Source organism: Ceratotherium simum, chromosome 4 (assembly GCF_057802395.1).
Source record: "Ceratotherium simum simum isolate JZ-2026a chromosome 4, ASM5780239v1, whole genome shotgun sequence".
Lineage (NCBI taxonomy): Eukaryota > Metazoa > Chordata > Mammalia > Perissodactyla > Rhinocerotidae > Ceratotherium > Ceratotherium simum.
Window position 1 is genome coordinate 894,545 of NC_141903.1, and position 14,889 is coordinate 909,433.

Sequence of the window (14,889 nt, forward strand, 5' to 3'; positions counted from 1 at the left end):
TTTGTTTTTATTTGTTTTCTTTCTAGGAGTGAATGCTTAGCTCATTTGTTTTTAATTTTCTTTATTTTATAAAATTTCATAATATTATGATTTTTTCCTGAGTTTTCTTTGGCTATATTCGATGGCTTTTAATATATAACATTATCATGGATATTACTTTATAAATTAATATGTCACTTTATGTTTATTCCTTGAAAAATAGTTACATATGACATTTTAAAAATTCTGGTTGGCTTTGGAATTCTGTTAAGTGTGGGAGGGCAAGGGTGGGCCAGGAAGAAGCTCTCTTTTTGTAGTTAATTTCTTTGTAATATTACTTCCTGATAAGAAAACACCCTGTACAGTTTCTACATTTTAGAATTTATTGAGGTGGTCTTTACAGCTGAGTATAACAATTTTCGTAAATGTTCCATGAGTATTTGAAGGCAGTGATAGTTTCCATGAGAGATTCATATTCATAGAAGATAAGAAAAAGAATTTTCATTGCAGCTCTAAAAAAATAGCTAGTATTTACTGAGTGCTTATTTTGTGCCATGCACTATTGCAGGGTTTCTCAACTGTGGCACTACTGTCATTTTTGGCTGGGTAATTCTTTGTGTGTGGGGGCTGTCTTGTGCATTGCAGGATGTTTAGCAGCATCCCTGGCCTCTGCCTATCAGATGCCAGAAACACCTGTGGCCCGATCCCCAAGTGTGACATCCAAAATCTCTCCAGACATTGCCAAATGTCCCCTGGCTACAAGATCGCCTTTGATTGAGACCACCATTTATTAATTCATTTAATCTTCATCACAGACCTATGTGGTAGGTTCTACTGTTACCCCCATTTTACAGATAAGTATCTGTAAACCAAGTAAGTGTCTGTATACAGAAGCCCAGAGAAGTTTAAAGTGAGTTTCCAAAGTCACAGGGCTATTAAGCATTATCTGTAGTTGCAAAAAACAAAACAAAGCAAAACAGAATCAACCTCAATGTGATTCGATAAATTGTGGAACATGTATACAAAGGAATTTTTTAAAAATTAGCTACTTGATTTGTTTATGGTGAATAAATCTCAAAAACAACACTGAGAGAAAAAAGCAAGCTGCAAACATCTTTTAGGTGAGGGTAAAATATGCTACATCGTCTGTAACCTCTCTGAGGATTCTAGTGTGAATTTTCCTTTGTGATTCCTTTCTCATTCCCAGAATTGTCCCTGTGTCTGGGGAGTCCTGGTTCAGGTCTTTTAGGAACCTGGCTTTCCTCAGGTGTCAGGTGGCTCCGTTCTTCCATTCACACGTTTGGGGAAGAGACGACCAGGATGTTGGGGGCCGGGCTTGCTGGCTGTCAGCTGTCACTACAGGGCTGACTTTGTCCCTGGAGACCAGGACTGCAGAAGGCAGGCGCACCTGGCCTTAGCCAGCCCAGCACTGTCGGCCCCACCGGGCAGCTGGGAGGACACCAGAACTCCCAGGGGCCTGGGTGGCCTTGAGGACCCCAGGAGGTGCTGCCGCAGCCTGACTCAACCCCTCCCCATTCCTCTGTGGAAATCTTTAACTGTTGACACCCCCTTTTCTTTTTTTTAATTGAGATATTATTGACATGTAACATGATATTAGTTTCAGATGAACAACATAATGATTCGATATTTGTATATATTGTGAAATGATCACCACAGTAGGTCTAGTTAACATCCATTACCATACGTAGTTACAAAATTTTTTTTCTTGTGATGAAAACTTTTAAGATCTACTCTCTTTGCAACTTTCAAATATACCATACAGTATTATTAACTATAGTCACTGTGCTGTACGTTACATCCCCGTGACTTATTTATCTTATCACTGGAAGTCTGTACCTTTTGATCCCCTTCACTCACCTCACACACCCCACACCCCCATCTCCGGCAACCGCCAATCTGTTCTCTGTATCTATGAGTTTGGATTTTTTGGGGTTTTTTTTTAGATTCCACGTATAAGTGAGATCATACAGTATTTGTCTCTCTCTGACTTATTTCACTTAGCATAATGCCTTCAAGGTCTATCCATGTTGTCACAGATGGCAGGATTTTCTTCTTTTTTATGGCTTAATAATATTCCATCATGTATATATACCACATCTTCTTCACTCATTCATCCATCAATGGGCAACCACTTTTCTTTGTGTTCTGGGCTCATAGGGCCTTTATTCCTTTACTCTCCTGTTAACAGGGTCCTGGGAAAACACCCAGCCAATGCACAGTGCTAGGTCATTTGCCACTCAAGTTGTCTCTTTCCAGCTTCCAAAATTGTGTTACTGCTGTTCCCTCTTCTGTTTTCCCTATGCTTGTAGGTTTGTCTTTAAATATACATATATAACTGGTATGTATATATATCAGTTTAAATATATATATACACACACACCTGTTGTTAAAATACTGAAATATTTCTCCTCTGTTGGTAAATAGATGCTGCCCTGAGCCCTCAAGTGTCCCCCATAGCCCTCGCCCCTTCTCTGAGACCCACCCCAGGGCCACCTGTCCCCCACAATCCAGCAACTGATGGGGTAAGGCTGGGTTAGCAAGGAGGGGTCTCTAGAGCACACTGCAGCTCTGGGCCAGCCTCTGCCCTGGGTGGCCACAGTCTTCCTGTCTTTGACTGTCTTGACTGTCACTCTTGTTTGGGAGAATGAGGAGCCACAAGCATGTGGGTGATCCTGAAGGCCTCATCTCTAGTTTAGAAAGCCTCCTTGGGTGACTTTGACTACCAGCCACATTTACAAGCCCTTGGCACGGATGGCAGGGCTGGACTCCTCCACTTCCCAGATGTGTGGTATTGGAGCCATCGCCTGCACTCTGGGTCTCATTTTCCCCATCAGTGAAAGGGGGATGAGGATCTCTTGTGCAAAGGGTTGTTGGGAAAATTAGCAGATACTGTGTGTAGCGACCGTATCCCGTGTCCAAGGGGATGCCCTGGTAACCGCCCTTCAGGAATGTGTGTAAGTCCCCCAGAGGCCGCCAGGTGGGGCCATCGGCATCAGTGACGAAGAGCGGCAGCACTCACACTGAGGTGGGCCTCTGCATCTCCTGAGACGTTTTTGTTTGTTGTTCTTCCTTTTAAAACCATAGATGCCCCAGGAAGACAGAATCAGAATCTCTGGCGTTGGGGCTAGGGCATCTGTGTTTTAACGGATGATTTTGGTCCACACTGTGAAAATCTGAGACCCACTGATTTTGAGCCCTGGGTAAGGGGGTCCAGGCCTCCTGGCTCTTGGGAGTGGGACCTCACCCTTGCCTCTCCTTTGCTTTTGCCCAGGACCTTTAGGCCTGCTGTCGGACGAGCCCTGGGTTGATGGGATGACCTCATTAGAGTCCATTCCTGGCTGTGACCTTGGCAGTCCCTCCAGGACGCTGCTCTGTGCATGGCCCTCAGGCACACATACAGCGTCTGTGGTGAGGAGAGTCTTGGACCCTCTGGCCTGCCCTTGACCATAGAGTGGAGGCCTGCCCACCCCCCCACTGACCATCCCCTGACCCCCCACTGGTGACCGTGGCCTTGGTGACTGGATAAGTAATACTCTCACGGAACATTTGCGTTTTCCTGGCAACACCCCTCAGTAACATTAACCAAAGGAAGATGGGTCAGGAGGTGGCTGCCACATTGCAGGCTAAAGACCATGGGTCCTGAACGCAGGTGTGATAGGAGGAGGGGAGTGGGGACAGATTCAGAAAGTATTCATGATGTGGAAGGGGAGGTGAGGGATGGCCAAGGACCTAGAAAAGCCTCACTCTTCCAGCTGTGCCCCAAGGACCAGCAGCAGCACAGTACCTGGGGGCTTGTCAGAAATGCGGACTCTCAGGCCTCCCAGACCTGCCGAAGCACAACCTGCATTTTAGCAAGACCTCCAGGAGACTTATGTGTACCTTACAGTCTGAAAAGCCCTAGTCTAGAGTGCCAACTATGTTTCTGAGCAGGAAAGGCAGCGGGCAGAGGGCGGGAGAGAGAAGATGTGAGTTCCTTTTGGGCCTATGGGATTTGGGGGGAGGACAGCCAGGTGCAGTGTCTGGGAGGAGCTGGGCATGTTCCTGAAGCTCAGGGGAGGGCCAGATCTGGCGGGAGGTGCAGATGTGGGAGCTGGGAGCACCCCTGGAGTCCAGGTGCGGGGGAAATCCCTCTGGGTATCAGTGAAGTTGTCCAGGTGGCCCAGCTGACATGTGGTGGGGTGGACCTGAACTCAGCTCTTCTGACTCTGTGGTGAGAGCCAGGACTTGCCTGTGGTTCAGACAAACGTCCTTGGTGCCACAGGGATTCTCAGGTTTGCGTCTTCTGCCCACGGCCCCTCCTTAGAGTTGCCAGATTCTTGTGACAACTTGTCCACCTGCCATGTCCCCCCATTGCTTGGCTGGCATCTCACACTGCATCCCTTCCAGAACCCCTGGCCTCCTCCCCACCGCCCTGAGTCTGCTGCAGTCGGGGGCTCCCCTTAGGGGTGTGGCTGCACCTGTGCCGGCCCCTTTCTCCCATTTCTCGCAAGTCTCTACAGCAGGCTTCTTCCCTGCCTCCCCACCTCAGAGGCCTTGCCCCTCATCTCCATCCTCAGCACGCTGAGCCTTCCCTGCATCTGATATCAAAGTTGCCACCGTGTGTCTGCTCCTTCCCCTGGTTGCCGTCTGGCCCCCTACTCAACGCCGGGAGGACAGTGAGTGCCCTTTTCTCCACTAGCACCCAGCACAGACTCGTGTTTCTGCCCATGCTGAGTGCCTGGCCCACGTGTTCCAGGATCCAGAGAAATTCAGGAAGCACTTCTGGAGGACTTTGCTAAGAAGCTGGAAGGAGGGGCAGAAGCTCAAGGTGTGGGCAGCTGTGGTTTGTAAGTAGACTATTTCAGGGAGATCAACTATGAGATGAGACTGAAGTATGCTCATGGCGGGGGAAGAGACTGACCTGACTAAAGAGGGTGCCGTGGGAATGACTGAATGAGTGGAGGGGCTCGGGATGTGAACACAGAGGATGACGAGCCCGTGCCCAGGAAGCCCCAGAGGCCTCTGGGTGGGATCTGGGCGGAACTCCTGGGCGGTCCTGCTCTGGCAGCCCTGCCTGCTGATGGAACCTTGCCCTCTGGGTCAGTCCATAGCCGGCTCCTGCCCCTGCCGGCCTGTGTTCCACGCCCATCTGAGCTCGCCACGGCTTCTCTATCCTGACTCCTGCCGGCCTTCCTAAGTCCCAGACCTCCCATTCTCCAGGTCAGTAGTTACACGCACCCCAAGGTTTGCCCTTTCCCCACACGGCCCATCCAGCCCCTCCTCCGCCCAGTCCAGACTCAGCAGTCAGCTACCCTGGGCCCCTCCTGGCCTGCTCCCACCTGCCTGGCTTTCAGGTGCCTTATCCAGTCTGAGCCCCAGTTTTCCTGTCTGTGAACTGAGGTGAGGACATCGCCTCTCTGACAGGGAGTGTGAAATGCTTCCCCCACCTGCCCCGCTTCAGATCTTCTGGGCCAGTGGGGAGGGGACCTGCTGGGGCTGACTGGGACCAGGAAACAGGCCCCGCTGGCCCTGAAATTTGACCAGAGACATGCCTTTCCTCTTGCACAACAGCTGGACGGGTGGCCCACTTCGCCACCTCTCCCGTTCGCTCCTTCCATTCTTATCTTGAGTGCAGGGCAGGGCCTTGGCCTGGGGCCCCATGGTACCTCTTGTCCCTCCCATTACTCCTCCCAGCCCACCTCCAATCTCTGCCAAAGGCAGAGTGTGCCAGCTGCCTGTGGGCACCTGCCCAGGAAAGCCCTGGGAAATTCCAAGGTCATCACTGGCCCCTCCCTAAGCCACCATGCCCTGCCTCCCCAACACCATCATGGCCTTGCCCACAAGCACCCTCTGCTGCTCCCCATCTTTTCGTGAAATATCTGTTCTTTCTCCTATCCAGAATCCACACTCTCTTAGTAGCTTTCCTTTAGGACTCTCCCCTGCCCCACTCTCAGTAGATGGGGTTCCAGCAAGATCACTTTTCCTAGCACCCCCACTTTGGGCACAAGGCTGTGGCCCAAAGGCTAACTTAGAGAATTCCATTCCCTGTCAAAGTTATTGCTTCTGAGGCAGGCAGGAGGAGAGGACACCATTTGGGGACTTTTGCAGGGACTAATTCCTGTGGGTTTGTTGAGCCAGGCGCATGGGAGTCTGAAGGGCTGGGGCCTACCTGAGAGTGAAGCCAGCACAGAGCTGGGAGAGGGCGGGTGGTGGGCGGGGTGATGCACAGGCCTGGGGGTGGGCCAGCCCCTGACCAGCGATGCCAACAACCTATCTATGGGGTTTCAGCTAACTCAAGCAACACACGTCCTTTGTCTTGGACCCAGTCTGCACTGGGTTTCCACGTCTGCCCAGAGGAGCCCAGTGAGGTTCTGAGCCCAGGGGACTGAGGCCAGAGCTTGGAGGTCCCGACAGGAACATGGAACGCAGCTGTGGGAAGCCACAGTGGGCAGAAAGGTGGCCTCAGAAGTTTGTGTGCGGGGTGTGGGGAAGCGGTAGGGAGGCCAGGGTCCTGAGCCAAGAAGTGAAGGAGGTTGCTGATGGCCTCAGCGCCCTAAGGAGGGTGCTGGGGAGGTCCAAGGAGTCTTCCCAGAGTCAAGCACTAGGGTCTCCACCTCCTGCTGATGCCCAGATCTGCAGCTGGTGGTGGGTAGGAGAGGGGGTTACAGGAGGGGGATGTGGTGGGGAATGAGACTCGGAATATGGCCCCAATGCTTTCCTGAGTAAGCCAGCTCTCTCAGGGTCTGCAGGACTGCTCATTCAGCAAACACTCAGGCTCATCCCATCCCCAGGAGAGAGTGGGTGTGGAAGCCGGATCAGACCTGACCCTGCCCTTCAGGGCCAGAATAGGAAGAGGAGGCAGGCCTGGTCCTCATGTCCAGTACTCCTGTACTCCCAGGCCTGTGCAGGGCCAACAATCCCACAATGAGCACCAATTTCTACCCCTCTCCTGCAGAAAGGACAGTCTCTGCCTCAAGGAGGCCCAGTCTAGGGACAGATTTGGAGGCCCTGAAATGTGAAATGGCCAGATGGGCCTGGAGTGGGAGGAGCCAGCAGAGGCACCCTGGGCTCAGGAGCTGGGAGTCATGGCCCATCCATGGTCAGGAGAGGATGCTGTTGCCCCCACCCCCATTCTCCAGCTTGCTTGGGGCTTTTCAGTAATCCCTCAGGCCTGGCCAGGCTGCAGAGGGAGGCCTTACCCATCTGGCCCCAGACCTGAGGAACTGGGCTGCAGATAGCCCCAGGAACCAACTCCACCAACAGGACGTCTGCTCTGGGAGGCCCCCAGCTTGTCAGATAACTGAAAACCACATGCTGAGGGGGAAGGGAGGTTTTTGAGGCTGCTGATGTTGGGTTCAACCCCCAGATGACTCCTTCCCAGGCCTCTGCTGCTCCCCTCCGCCAGCCGGCAGAGCAGCCAGGACACCAGGTCACAGCTTCCTGGAAGAGATGCCCCATGACTGATGTAACAAATTATCACAAACTTGGTGACTTAACACAGATTTATTCTCTTACAGTTCCAGAGGCCAGTAGTCTGAAATCAGTTTCACTGGGCTAAAGTCACGGTGCCAGCAGGGCTGGTGCCCTCTGACAGCTCTAGGGGAGAATACGTTCCTTGCCTCTCCCAGCTTCTGGGGGCTACCAGCATCCCTTGGTTCATGGCTGCGTCACTCCAATCTCTGTCTCTGTGGTCACAGCACCTTCTCCTCTTCTGTGGTCTAATCTCCCTTTGCCTCTGTCTTATAAGGACACTTGTGATTACATTTAGGAGCCAAGAAAATTTTTCTATCCTGAAATCCTTAATTTAACCACATCTGCCAAGGATCTTTTAATATAAGGCAATGTTTATAAGTTCCAAGGATTAGGACCGGAATATCTTTGGGGACCATTACTCAGCCTACCATCCTCCCCTCCAGGTGGAGACCCCTGGCCCTCAAGCTGGAGCATCCCTCAGCACAGTGGACATTAAAGATTGGACTCCTAGGGGAGGCAGCTCCCGAGGACCCACTCCCCCTCCAGTGGAGGTGACCAAGGCCTCTACACCACACACTGCCTGAGGGGCCCCTCAGTGTGGTGAGCCACAGGCAGTCCCAGGCTAAGGGGCTTCCTAGTGAGTGGCCAGGACACATTGGCTCCACTTGACACACAGCCTTGAAGAATATGACCCTCACTTTCCCAGCCCCATGGGGTGGTTGTTAGGGATGCAGACTCCCAGGCCCAGGAATCTGGGTCTTCCACAAGCTCCCAGGTGACTCAGGTGCTAATGAGGCCTGGGGACTGTTGGGGCATAGTTCATCTCTACTGATGAGCTTAGGGTCCCCCTGAGAATCACTGCCTTGGGGGCTGCTTGTGTTCAGGAAAATTTCTTCCTCACCTCTGAGGATCAGGGACATGGGGGCCCTGTGAGCCCTGAGGGACAGATGAGTGAGTCTAACAGATCCTCCCCTGCACCAGGTGAGCAGCAGTGTCCACACTTCAACAGGCAAGCCTGGAAACAGAAGCATTCCCAAGCTCAGAGCCCTCAGAGCTCATCCAGGACAAGCCCACCCAGGTGGGAAGGCCTCCACCACACCCCCAGAAATGGGATCTGACCACCGTCAAGGTGGCTATTCCCAGTCCCCCTGCTGCTCGAAAGTGGTCTCCTGTAAAGACAACACATTGGGCGCCGACCCGGTGGTGCAAGCTGTTAAGTGCGCGCTCCACTGCGGCGGCCCGGGGTTCGCCGGTTCGGATCCCGGGTGTGCACCAATGCACCACTTGGCATCCCATATAAAGTAGAGGAAGATGGGCATGGATGTTAGCCCACGGCCAATCTTCCTCAGCACAAAAAAGAGGAGGATCGGCAGATGTTACCTCAGGGCCGATCTTCCTCACAAAAAAGAAAAAAACAACACATTGGCCACGTTACAGCCTTGGGACCACTCCAAAGGAGACTCAACTGTCCCTTCAGGTTGGTTGCTTAGCGAGTGGCTGATGTTGCTCCTGGCCCCACAAATATCGATGAAGGGCCCCCACCCCCGTGCCAGGCACTGTTGTGGGCACTCGGGACACCTCTGTGAACAAAAGAGACAAATCTCTGGCCCCATGGAGCTAGCCTTCCCAGGGATGGGTCTGTTTAGGACTGAGCCCTTCGGTTTCCTCATCGGAGCAGCAGGGAGGAAAGCCCACCTCTCTGTGAGGACCAAGGAGGGCAGAGACCAGGAGCGATGCCATCCATCTACTTTTGGTTCCACATGACCTCCTGCCCCAGTTGGCGTCTGCTCCCCAGGCAATCAGGGGCCCATCTGCCTCTTCTCAGGATTCTCCCTCTTGGTCACTCTGAGTCCTAAGAGGGTGCCCTCCTCCCCACCATGACCTCATCCTCAGTTGGGTCACAAGACAGCTTCCCACCTATGAGAGAGGAATGTCTCAGATGGGACAGGTCTCCAGAAGTCCATGTGGCTTCATTATCGACTCTTGCAGGCAACCAGCTAGGTGGCCATCCATTGCCTCCATGGGCACAGCCACCACCCTTCCCTTAATTCTTCCTCTCTCCCCCAGTGTCCCCACTAGCTCTGTCCTAGGGAGGCAGAGAAAGTGGAAGGGGCCTTCTCAATGGGGCTTGGGGCTTGAAGCCCAAGGGGCCTTTTCCAGCTCAAGGGTGTGCCTTTCCTGGACCCCAGCCAGGGGAGACACACTCAGAGCACGAACAATACCCCAGCACCATATCTGTGTTGTTCCCCCTTCTTTCGAGGATATGCTCCTCTATTCACTGCTTCTGCCGCACAATCTGCATGTTTCCTGACCACCCACCACGCACCAGGTACTGTCCTAGGCACAAGGGGCACAGCAATGAACAACGCGGACAGAGGCTCTGCCCTGTGGAGCTTGTAGTCTAGTGCCAGGGAGACAGGACAAGAACAAGCACACGAGGACAGGTGTGGGAGCCGGTGTGGAACATGCCACGGAGAAACAACAGGCCAGGTCGGTGGACAGTGAGCACCAGTTGCGCCAGATGAGGCCAGGAAAGATCTCATTGAGAAGGGGACGTTTGAGCAGAGACCTAGGGAGAGCAAGAGAGGGAGCCATTCTTTCTGGGGAAGAGCCTTCTGGGCAGAAGGAAGGCCAAGTGCAAGGCCTGGAAGTGGGGCTGAGCTTAGCTATCCTTATGAGCCACCACCCACCAGCCACAGAATTAGGCCCTTGACACCCGCTGGTTCAATCACAGTACCTGGGTCTCAGGCGTCTGCAGTGTGTGTGTGTGGTGGGGTCCTCCTGAGCCAGAGGAACAGGAGCCCTTTCCACCTGGAGCAGAGAGAAGCATCTTTCCCTCTGGTCCTGGAGCCAAGGCTGCCATGTCTCCACCCGGGGGAGAAGCTGATCTGAGAGTTGAAGCCAACACACCCTGGGACAGAGCTGCAGAGGAAGGGAGGAGGGAGGGCGTGCTGGCGTTCCTGCCGTCCGTTCCAGCTGTCCTTAAGGCTGCCTCCCCGTGCCCTTCCAAATTTGAGTTGGCTTCTGTGTTGTTTAAGTTTTTTATTTTCTGTTTATTGTGATATTTTGACATCTTTTAAAAAACCTTTCTGGCTGGGAAGACTGTCCCTCCCAGGCTTGGCAATTCTTAGAGATGGCAAAGGGCCCTACCTAGAGCAGGCCTTTGCTTTGCAAACTAACCATTCCAGAGCGAGACGTCTCTACCTGGTGCATACACCCCAGGAGACAATGTTCCTCTGCCTTCATCATCCCAGGGCTGGTGCCAGGAAACTAGGGCCTGTCCCTACAGCTTAGAGCCAAACTAGCCAGTCCTAAGCTATTCACCCTGCCCTGCCTCACCTTTCCCGAGGAAACCCCAATAAGGGCTCTGACCTGATCTTTCTCCTGCTCCTGTTTTCTGCCCTCTGACCACCCTGGTGTCTTTCCCACGTGGCCTTGCGTGGCATGCTGTGCCTCCCGTCTCTAGGACCTGTGAGTATAATCAACTTTGTTCTCCTGAGCCTCTCCTGAGTCTCCTCTTGTGGCCGCACCTGACTGACCGTCTCGTAAAAACCCACAAAACAGTGTTCTCTCACTTCCCAGCAGAAGCCCTTCCCTGCCTTCCCCATGTGTAAAACTCCTTACTCTTTAAGATCCAGCTTGAATGTCACCTCCAAGAAGCCCGCCCCAGTAGCCTCTGAGGTCCTGCAACCCACATTTACGTAGTCAGACTTCAGGCCTTTGGGGCAGAGATGCTCAATGCCTGGTGTCACCTGGAGTCCGGCGCAACAAGCAGGAAGTGCTGTGGGAGTCCAAGGCAGGGCAGATCGCTCCTGGCACGGAGCTGACACGGGCCTTCAGAGAATATGGCAAATGTGCCAAAAACTGTAAAAAGGGTACACCATTGCCCCAGTGCTTCCATTTCTGCAAATCTACCCTTTGGAAGTAATCCTTAAAACTAAAACTAAAAAAAAAAAAACTTTTCTGCCTAGAAATGCTCATCACAGTATTATCTGTTTTAAATTTATTATTGGTCATCAAAGTTACACATGCACACAATGAAAAGACATAAGAAATTGTGCAAGAATTGTAGCAAGAACAGTAGCCCCTCCACCTCCTAACAACTTTTCTAGTTGATTCTTTAAGCATTAACTTTCATATCTCTAAATAGCATGATTATATTGCTGCTTCTTGATTGTTTCATTTTAAGCTTCATTTATTGTGTTTCCGCAATGCAAGATGAAAATTTAGCTCTCTCCCCTTCCCTCTCTGAACCCAACCTGCATATTCACTTTTAATCCCTCATCTTGCCAGTATGTGCAGTTTTATTGTCATTTTGGTTAGATTGCTATTCTGGAGTTATTTCATTATGTCTATGTAAATGCTATCCACAGCCGAACCATGTGGTACCGTAATTACTTTTCCTTTTCTAGAACAGCTTTTTGTGTGCATTGGAGGTAATGACTATCATCTATTTCTCTGTGTACTTATCACTAATTTTACCCCACGACTTTCCTCCGGTTAGGTAAATCTCCTTTTGATTGTGTGAAAATGCATCAGCTATCTTTACAGCTTGAAGTTCTTGAGGAACTCTCTCCCAGAGCCTCCTGGTCCACTCCCGTGTGGACGGGTGGCCCTGTGCCTGGTCCATGGCTTTCATCCAGGGGCCTCCCTTCACCATCATCCTGGGGCTCTCCTTTGCTTCACTCCTGGGCTGGAGCCTCTCTTTCTTGGGTCCTGTGTCGTCCTCCTTCCTGATTTTCTTCCTTGTAGTATAAGCACATTCTGTAACAGCTGCTAGAAATCAGAAGCATGGGAGGTAATTATTTTGAGACCTCATGTCTGAAAATGTCTGATCTACTCTTGTACGTGACTGGTATAAGCCTATTTTATAAGAAGGTGCTGAAGAATACCTCACGTAATTTATTGAATACTGTACTGACAGGGAAAAATGCAATGGTTGTCTGGGTATGAATGGTTGTAGGTGTATCGGTTGTTCCCCTCATGACTGCATGGCTCATGGGAGCTGTGTGAGAAGAGGATCACACCACATATCCCTAGCCTGGGAAAAGAGCAAAATTCAAAACTTGAACAATGGTTTCTACTGCATGTGTATTGCTTTTGCACCACTGTAAGGGCGAACCGTCATAAATCGAACCATGGTAATTCAGGGACAGTCTGTATGTGCTCTTTATTCAGTGTGCTAAAATTTTGTAGTGATATACTTTGGTGTTGGTGAATTTAATTGATTGTGCAGAGCACTTGCTGAGGGGGGTGTTCTTTTTCTGGAGATTTATGTTTCTGGGAAATTTCTTGAATTATTTCTTTGATCTCTCTGTCTCCTGTTTTCTCTTTCTTAAACTCCTATTATTCAGACATTAGACTTCTTAGACTGGATTATAAATTTTAACATTTTTCCCTTATATTTTCTATCTCTTTGTTGAACTTTATCTTTCTGGGATCATATTTTTATTTTCTAGAAGCAGTGTTTGTTTTTTCTCTTAAGGATTTCTCACCCTTTTAAAATAGAAAATTGTGTTCCTGGATCATGGATGCAGTATCTTCCTGGGGATATTCATAATAGATTCCTTTTAAAATTTTTCTTTTAATGCATAGTTTCTGCCTCCTTCAAGTTAATTGTTTGTTTGCTGGCTTGTTGGTTTTGTTCTCTTAACTTAGTAATAAGAAGCTTTCCTAAAATGTATGGTAACCTGTGACTATCCATTCACATTTAAAAATGGGGGATTTCCAGTTCCAACAGTGACAGGGAAACAAGTTTTGGAGTTACTTTCCTCCCTTAGACAGCTATAACTGTAGAAAAGATACGAAGCAACACTCCAATGACGTGGTCTTTGAGAGAAGGGAAACACATGTGGTAAGCCCCACATTCATCCCAGCTTCCTGCCTGGGAGCACTTTCCAAACCACAAACTGTTGCTGAAATACAGTGCGTTTGTCTTATTGGGTAGAGGAAATGGAGACAGAGTTAAGAGCAGCTGCAGCAGCTGAAATTTGCTGGGCAGAGTAACAGAGAGGAGGGAGCTGTGCAGAAAAGGAAACATAGAAATCTACATAGTGGTTGCCCTGAGTCTTTGGCCAAATATTAATCTGGCGTGCTCATGGTAAGACTGTTAGGCCAGTCAGAGAACAGTGATTGGGAAACTGAGCTGATTTCAGATTCCTGAGGTCACACAGTATTGGAAGAAATTGCAATTCCAAACAGCCAAAAGAGAAAGAATTTGTTGAAAGCCAAACATTGAGATGGGACACCATAAGGTAAAGAAAACACAACACTTTTTAAAGGAAAACAACACAATCTAGTCCCACAATAATGTAGCGTAACCAAGTCCTGCATACTATCAAAAGTTACTAGGCACAAGAAGTAGCAGGCAGGGCCGGCCCCGTGGCTCAGCGGTTAAGTGCGCGCGCTCCACTATTGGAGGCCGGGTTCGGATCCCGGGCGCACACCGATGCACCGCTTCTCCAGCCATGCTGAGGCCGCGTCCCACATACAGCAATTAGAAGGATGTGCCACTATGACATGCAACTATCTACTGGGGCTTTGGGGGGAAAAAAGGAGGAGGATTGGCAATGGATGTTAGCTCAGAGCCGGTTTTCCTCAGCAAAAAGAGGAGGATTAGCATGGATGTTAGCTCAGGGGTAATCTTCCTCACAATAAACAAATAAATAAATAAAAGGAAGTAGCAGGCAGCCCATCAAAAGAAAAAAAGTCAACAGAAACCAACTCAGAGATGACGAAGATGCTGGGACTAGGAGACAAGGTTTTTAGACCAGCTATCACAGGAAATTCAAGGACGAGATGGGGACTCAGCACAGAAATGAAAACATGAAAAAGGAAAAGAATGGAGATGGCTAGAACTAAAAAGTACAATACCTGAGATTAAAAATTCACAGAATAGGCTTAACAGGAAAATGAACAGTACAGAAGAAGGATTAGTAAACTTGAACACAGGTCAATAAAAACCATCCAAACTAAAGCACAGAGAGAAAAACAAGAAGAATAGAGCCTCAGTGACCTGTGGGGACAGTGTCAAGTATTCTTAAGATACAGGTAATTCGAGTTTCAGAAGGAGAGGAGTGATATTGGACAGAAAAAGCAATTGAAGGAATAATGGCCAAATTTTTCTAATTTTTTTCCAGTTTTATTGTGATATAATTGACATGTAACATTGTACTAGTTTTGAGAGTATTGCATGATGATTCGATATTTGTATACATTGTGAAATGATCACCACAATAAGTTTAGTTAACATCCATCACCTCACATATGTACAATTTTGTTTTCCTGTGATGAGAACTAACATCTACTCTCTTAGCAACTTTCAAATATACAATACAGTATTGTTAACTATAGTCACCATGCTGTACATTACATCCCCAGGACTTATTTATCTTATAACTGGAAGTTTACACCTTTTGTCTACCTTCACTCATTTTC